At 54.6% G+C, this 7,500-nt stretch overlaps 3 non-coding genes across 3 annotated transcripts in view; all 3 read right to left on the reverse strand.

Annotated features, from left to right (window-relative positions):
- The window catches only part of LOC126305428 (large subunit ribosomal RNA), a 4,222-nt gene extending 2,883 nt beyond the window's left edge, over positions 1-1,339 (reverse strand). The window contains exon 1 of the ribosomal RNA XR_007553485.1: positions 1-1,339. This exon is cut by the window's left edge and continues 2,883 nt beyond it. This is a non-coding gene — a ribosomal RNA (large subunit ribosomal RNA).
- A 188-nt stretch (positions 1,340-1,527) lies between these two features.
- Positions 1,528-1,682, reverse strand: LOC126305447 (5.8S ribosomal RNA). The gene has a single exon (XR_007553499.1). It is a non-coding gene; the product is annotated as a 5.8S ribosomal RNA (ribosomal RNA).
- A 361-nt stretch (positions 1,683-2,043) lies between these two features.
- Positions 2,044-3,936, reverse strand: LOC126305310 (small subunit ribosomal RNA). Its single transcript, XR_007553377.1, has one exon. It is a non-coding gene; the product is annotated as a small subunit ribosomal RNA (ribosomal RNA).
- Positions 3,937-7,500: the final 3,564 nt, after the last annotated feature.

A 7,500-nucleotide genomic window follows, 5' to 3' on the forward strand; every position in this document is an offset into this window, starting at 1 on the left:
AATCATTCGCTTTACCGGATGAGACTCGTACGAGCACCAGCTATCCTGAGGGAAACTTCGGAGGGAACCAGCTACTAGATGGTTCGATTAGTCTTTCGCCCCTATACCCAGCTCCGACGATCGATTTGCACGTCAGAATCGCTACGGACCTCCATCAGGGTTTCCCCTGACTTCGTCCTGGCCAGGCATAGTTCACCATCTTTCGGGTCCCAACGTGTACGCTCTAGGTGCGCCTCACCTCGCAATGAGGACGAGACGCCCCGGGAGTGCGGAGGCCGCCGCCCCGTGAAGGGCGGGGAAGCCCCATCCTCCCTCGGCCCGCGCAAGGCGAGACCTTCACTTTCATTACGCCTTTAGGTTTCGTACAGCCCAATGACTCGCGCACATGTTAGACTCCTTGGTCCGTGTTTCAAGACGGGTCGTGAAATTGTCCAAAGCTGAAGCGCCGCTGACGGGAGCGATTATTCCGCCCGAGAGCATCCCGAGCCAACAGCGGCGCGGGTCCGGGGCCGGGCCAGGTAGGTCCGTCATCCGGGAAGAACCGCGCGCGCTTGCCGGGAGCCCGAGCGCCCAAAGGGGCGAATCGACTCCTCCAGATATACCGCCGAGCAGCCAGCCAGGACACCGGGGCTCTGCCCAACAGACGCGAACCGAGGCCCGCGGAAGGACAGGCTGCGCACCCGGGCCGTAGGCCGGCACCCAGCGGGTCGCGACGTCCTACTAGGGGAGAAGTGCGGCCCACCGCACACCGGAACGGCCCCACCCCGCGGCGAGTGGAAAGGCAACCGGACACGACCCCGCCGCGGATTGCTCCGCGCGGGCGGCCGGCCCCATCTGCCGAGGGCGGGGGCCAGTGGCCGGATGGGCGTCAATCTCACCCGTTCGACCTTTCGGACTTCTCACGTTTACCCCAGAACGGTTTCACGTACTTTTGAACTCTCTCTTCAAAGTTCTTTTCAACTTTCCCTCACGGTACTTGTTCGCTATCGGTCTCGTGGTCATATTTAGTCTCAGATGGAGTTTACCACCCACTTGGAGCTGCACTCTCAAGCAACCCGACTCGAAGGAGAGGTCCCGCCGACGCTCGCACCGGCCGCTACGGGCCTGGCACCCTCTACGGGCCGTGGCCTCATTCAAGTTGGACTTGGGCTCGGCGCGAGGCGTCGGGGTAGTGGACCCTCCCAAACACCACATGCCACGACAGGCGGCAGCCTGCGGGGTTCGGTGCTGGACTCTTCCCTGTTCGCTCGCCGCTACTGGGGGAATCCTTGTTAGTTTCTTTTCCTCCGCTTAGTAATATGCTTAAATTCAGCGGGTAGTCTCGCCTGCTCTGAGGTCGTTGTACGAGGTGTCGCACGCCACACCGCCAGCCGGCTGTGCACGCTACCGAGAAAGTACCGGTATGCGAACCGCCAGGCGACGGGCGCGCATCGCACGTTTAAGGAGACGCGGCCGGCCACACAGGCGACCACGACACTCCCACGTCTCCGAAGCGGGACAAACGCCGCGCGCTTCAGTATACGTAGCCGACCCTCAGCCAGACGTGGCCCGGGAACGGAATCCATGGACCGCAATGTGCGTTCGAAACGTCGATGTTCATGTGTCCTGCAGTTCACATGTCGACGCGCAATTTGCTGCGTTCTTCATCGACCCACGAGCCGAGTGATCCACCGTCCTGGGTGATCTTTTCCTTTTCAGTCTCCCACTGTCTCTTTCAAGACAGTAGCATTTGCGGGACTGAGGCGTCTGACGGCCCCTGTTCCACTATTTTTTTGTGTCCAACGGCCTCACAGCCGATGGGCGTCGTACGGCTCCACACCGGAGCGGACAGGCACTCGGGCGAACGTCATTCAAAACCGGCGCCAGGCGCCAGGTACCGCAGGCCAGCCGCTCCAGAGCTTCAGCGCTCGTACCACACAACAACAACACTTCCGCTAGTTTTGAGAGGCACGCGTGGTTCCGCACGCGGCGCACGGCCACTGCCGTACAGGTAGCGTGTTGCGCGACACGACACGCACATCGAAAGACATGCAGTCTAGTCGGTAATGATCCTTCCGCAGGTTCACCTACGGAAACCTTGTTACGACTTTTACTTCCTCTAAATGATCAAGTTTGGTCATCTTTCCGGTAGCATCGGCAACGACAGAGTCGATGCCGCGTACCAGTCCGAAGACCTCACTAAATCATTCAATCGGTAGTAGCGACGGGCGGTGTGTACAAAGGGCAGGGACGTAATCAACGCGAGCTTATGACTCGCGCTTACTGGGAATTCCTCGTTCATGGGGAACAATTGCAAGCCCCAATCCCTAGCACGAAGGAGGTTCAGCGGGTTACCCCGACCTTTCGGCCTAGGAAGACACGCTGATTCCTTCAGTGTAGCGCGCGTGCGGCCCAGAACATCTAAGGGCATCACAGACCTGTTATTGCTCAATCTCGTGCGGCTAGAAGCCGCCTGTCCCTCTAAGAAGAAAAGTAATCGCTGACAGCACGAAGGATGTCACGCGACTAGTTAGCAGGCTAGAGTCTCGTTCGTTATCGGAATTAACCAGACAAATCGCTCCACCAACTAAGAACGGCCATGCACCACCACCCACCGAATCAAGAAAGAGCTATCAATCTGTCAATCCTTCCGGTGTCCGGGCCTGGTGAGGTTTCCCGTGTTGAGTCAAATTAAGCCGCAGGCTCCACTCCTGGTGGTGCCCTTCCGTCAATTCCTTTAAGTTTCAGCTTTGCAACCATACTTCCCCCGGAACCCAAAAGCTTTGGTTTCCCGGAGGCTGCCCGCCGAGTCATCGGAGGAACTGCGGCGGATCGCTGGCTGGCATCGTTTATGGTTAGAACTAGGGCGGTATCTGATCGCCTTCGAACCTCTAACTTTCGTTCTTGATTAATGAAAACATACTTGGCAAATGCTTTCGCTTCTGTTCGTCTTGCGACGATCCAAGAATTTCACCTCTAACGTCGCAATACGAATGCCCCCGCCTGTCCCTATTAATCATTACCTCGGGTTCCGAAAACCAACAAAATAGAACCGAGGTCCTATTCCATTATTCCATGCACACAGTATTCAGGCGGGCTTGCCTGCTTTAAGCACTCTAATTTGTTCAAAGTAAACGTGCCGGCCCACCGAGACACTCAACAAAGAGCACCCTGGTAGGATTTAAACGGGGTCCGCCTCGGGACGCGAAAGCACCCCTTCGGCTCGCCCCACCGGCAGGACGTCCCACGATACATGCCAGTTAAACACCGACGGGCGGTGAACCAACAGCGTGGGACACAAATCCAACTACGAGCTTTTTAACCGCAACAACTTTAATATACGCTATTGGAGCTGGAATTACCGCGGCTGCTGGCACCAGACTTGCCCTCCAATAGATACTCGTTAAAGGATTTAAAGTGTACTCATTCCGATTACGGGGCCTCGGATGAGTCCCGTATCGTTATTTTTCGTCACTACCTCCCCGTGCCGGGAGTGGGTAATTTGCGCGCCTGCTGCCTTCCTTGGATGTGGTAGCCGTTTCTCAGGCTCCCTCTCCGGAATCGAACCCTGATTCCCCGTTACCCGTTACAACCATGGTAGGCGCAGAACCTACCATCGACAGTTGATAAGGCAGACATTTGAAAGATGCGTCGCCGGTACGAGGACCGTGCGATCAGCCCAAAGTTATTCAGAGTCACCAAGGCAAACGGACCAGACAAGCCAATCCGATTGGTTTTGATCTAATAAAAGCGTCCCTTCCATCTCTGGTCGGGACTCTGTTTGCATGTATTAGCTCTAGAATTACCACAGTTATCCAAGTAACGTGGGTACGATCTAAGGAACCATAACTGATTTAATGAGCCATTCGCGGTTTCACCTTAATGCGGCTTGTACTGAGACATGCATGGCTTAATCTTTGAGACAAGCATATGACTACTGGCAGGATCAACCAGGGAGCTGCGTCAACTAGAGCTGAGCAGCCGGCCGCCCGGGAGTGTGTCCCGGGGGCCCGCGCGAACACGCAAGCGTCCGCTCAATTATTCTGCAAACAGGAGGAGGCCGAGCTCCCCTGCACGATACACCTCGAAACCCTCTCAGGTCCCGGCGGCGCGCAGCGCCGTCCTAGGTACTTGGTCGGTTTCGAGAGAGGCGCAATCGCCCGGAGTTAGGCGAGTAGACGGTTTTAGTGCGAACACCCTTGCTCCCAACTGAGCTTGCCGCTGCCGACAGAGGCCCGGGAGCGTGCTGTCGTGGCATTGCCGGCGGGAGACAACACGCGCCACCTATGGTGACCGGCAGCTCCAACGCCAGCGCCACACAAGGGCAAAGCCCCACTTGGGTGCAGAAGCGAACTCTCCCAGCACAGCGCACGCGCCAACACGTCCGCACAACTGCGATACAAACCACCTGCGAGAACCGCTGGGGCGACCGAGCAGCAGACGGCGTCGCGGCGCCGAGTGCCAGGCGGCGGCGCATCCTCAACGCACACAGTCCTCAATCAGACCAGCACACTGCAGATGTCCACCGCGCTTCGCACCGGGCTCGGCTGAACCAACTTTGGCCGCCAGGCGCCGCGTGCAGGGTGCGCCGCAGCGTAGCTGCACCGCCTGCCGGGCCCGTCGGCTGGCGCTCCTGCCACTCGGCGCCCCCCACCAGCCGCCTGTTGCGCGTGCGCCCACGCAGCGCGCGGCCAACACGCCGGGCGGCCCCCCTTCACCGGCCGGGAACAGTCCCACCAAGCCACCGCCGCGTATCGCTTCATACCCACATGGACCTAGTCACGTGTGTGGATGTGGCGGGTACCGCTGAAACAACCGGTTAATAGCTGTACCGATCGTCGCCATCACAGATTCACCTCCAGCGTGAACAACCGCTCAACAACGGATTTCCAGTTCATTTGCGTATCTTGGGCAGTAAACGTAGATGTCCACCTACATTTGCGAATTCAACAATTCTTGCATGCCAGGATGTCATGTGTCACGACACGCTACATCAGACCACATACACACTGCGACATGTGCAGAAGAGAACACGTGGAAGGTGGCCCGCGCACGTATGCGATGTCCCTTCCGCGATCCACTGTCAACCGGCATCTGCGGCATGTCCCAGATATGGAACGCGGTCCACCAGGGTAGCACTTTGTGTGAGGCAATACGACAAAGTCGGAATACACGCGTCACTACATCAGACGGCTCACGCTGACCTGACCTGACCTGACCTGACCTGACCTGACTCACCGCACCACCACCCCCAGCGACCCAGGGTGACATACAATGCGTTCGTACGTTCCTCCCACACGCCTCTACGGCGTACCACAGTGCAACCTAGCTGTTATTGGGAGACGAGACAAGTAGCATCGAGCACAACATATGGAAATTGAGATTCGACACCGTTGGGCACAGCCAGCGTACGGTCACACGTATCACACTACTTCACTCTGTACGTAACGACCGATGATCGGTACAGCGTGTGGGTTACGCGTACGACATCAGCGGACAATGGACACAGACCATACCACGACGTACACTGAGGGCGTCGACATCTGAATGCAACTGAACAGCTGCGAGGCTCATTTAACACTCAAACGCCAGACCGACCAGCTTGAGAGGACAGAGACACAAAGAGGGGGACAGAGGGGGGGGGGGGCGGCGATATAGTCCTATTGCAGTACAATTGACAGTGGATAGCGGGAATATGTGGAAAGTAAGCAACACTCGCAAGACATCTACATGAGGATAACAACGACACCAGAGATTCCGAGCAGTGAACTATGTTAGGCAAAGGGACAACGTGGGTTAGGTTAAGGGACAACGTGGGTTAGGTTAAGGGACAACGTGGGTTAGGTTAAGGGACAACGTGGGTTAGGTTAAGGGACAACGTGGGTTAGGTTAAGGGACAACGTGGGTTAGGTTAAGGGACAACGTGGGTTAGGTTAAGGGACAACGTGGGTTAGGTTAAGGGACAACGTGGGTTAGGTTAAGGGACAACGTGGGTTAGGTTAAGGGACAATGTGGGTTAGGTTAAGGGACAACGTGGGTTAGGTTAAGGGACAACGTGGGTTAGGTTAAGGGACAACGTGGGTTAGGTTAAGGGACAAATTGAGTTAGGTTAAGGGACAAATTGAGTTAGGTTAAGGGACAAATTGAGTTAGGTTAAGGGACAACGTGGGTTAGGTTAAGGGACAAATTGAGTTAGGTTAAGGGACAAATTGAGTTAGGTTAAGGGACAAATTGAGTTAGGTTAAGGGACAAATTGAGTTAGGTTAAGGGACAAATTGAGTTAGGTTAAGGGACAAATTGAGTTAGGTTAAGGGACAACTTGAGTTAGGTTAAGGGACAACTTGAGTTAGGTTAAGGGACAACTTGAGTTAGGTTAAGGGACAACTTGAGTTAGGTTAAGGGACAACTTGAGTTAGGTTAAGGGACAACTTGAGTTAGGTTAAGGGACAACTTGAGTTAGGTTAAGGGACAACTTGAGTTAGGTTAAGGGACAACTTGAGTTAGGTTAAGGGACAACTTGAGTTAGGTTAAGGGACAACTTGAGTTAGGTTAAGGGTCAACTTGAGTTAGGTTAAGGGACAACTTGAGTTAGGTTAAGGGACAACTTGAGTTAGGTTAAGGGACAACTTGAGTTAGGTTAAGGGACAACTTGAGTTAGGTTAAGGGATAATGTGGTACAACCAGAGTTAGGTTAAGCGATAATGTGGTACAGCCACAGTTAGGTTAAGCGATAATGTGGTACAGCCACAGTTAGGTTAAGCGATAATGTGGTACAGCCACAGTTAGGTTAAGCGATAATGTGGTACAGCCACAGTTAGGTTAAGCGATAATGTGGTACAGCCACAGTTAGGTTAAGCGATAATGTGGTACAGCCACAGTTAGGTTAAGCGATAATGTGGTACAGCCACAGTTAGGTTAAGCGATAATGTGGTACAGCCACAGTTAGGTTAAGCGATAATGTGGTACAGCCACAGTTAGGTTAAGCGATAATGTGGTACAGCCACAGTTAGGTTAAGCGATAATGTGGTACAGCCACAGTTAGGTTAAGCGATAATGTGGTACAGCCACAGTTAGGTTAAGCGATAATGTGGTACAGCCACAGTTAGGTTAAGCGATAATGTGGTACAGCCACAGTTAGGTTAAGCGATAAAGTTGGTTACATTTGGTATTGTGTGGGAAGGGGGCAGAGAGAGGGGGGGGGGTGGATAGTGGTGGCAGTACGCGGATGCCTGAGTCACCGTCAGATACGTCACGTCGGTTCGATGCTTGTAGCAAGAGGCTGGCGGGTCTGTGTCTCTCACTTCTGCAATTTTTCATGTGGTATAACACGAGGGCGGGGGGTGATATTTGGTGCCCCTCTGTGTAGGATGTGTGTTGGTTTATCTGAGCAATGGTAGTTGTCGGAGGAGTGGGGTATTGTGCTTTTATAGGTGGACCTACTGCTCTGGTTATCATAGTGTCGACGGTGCAATGTCGCAGAGAGGATGCACTCGACATTGTCGCATTCCAGATGTTTACGTA

Source organism: Schistocerca gregaria, unplaced genomic scaffold (genome assembly GCF_023897955.1).
Source record: "Schistocerca gregaria isolate iqSchGreg1 unplaced genomic scaffold, iqSchGreg1.2 ptg000310l, whole genome shotgun sequence".
Lineage (NCBI taxonomy): Eukaryota > Metazoa > Arthropoda > Insecta > Orthoptera > Acrididae > Schistocerca > Schistocerca gregaria.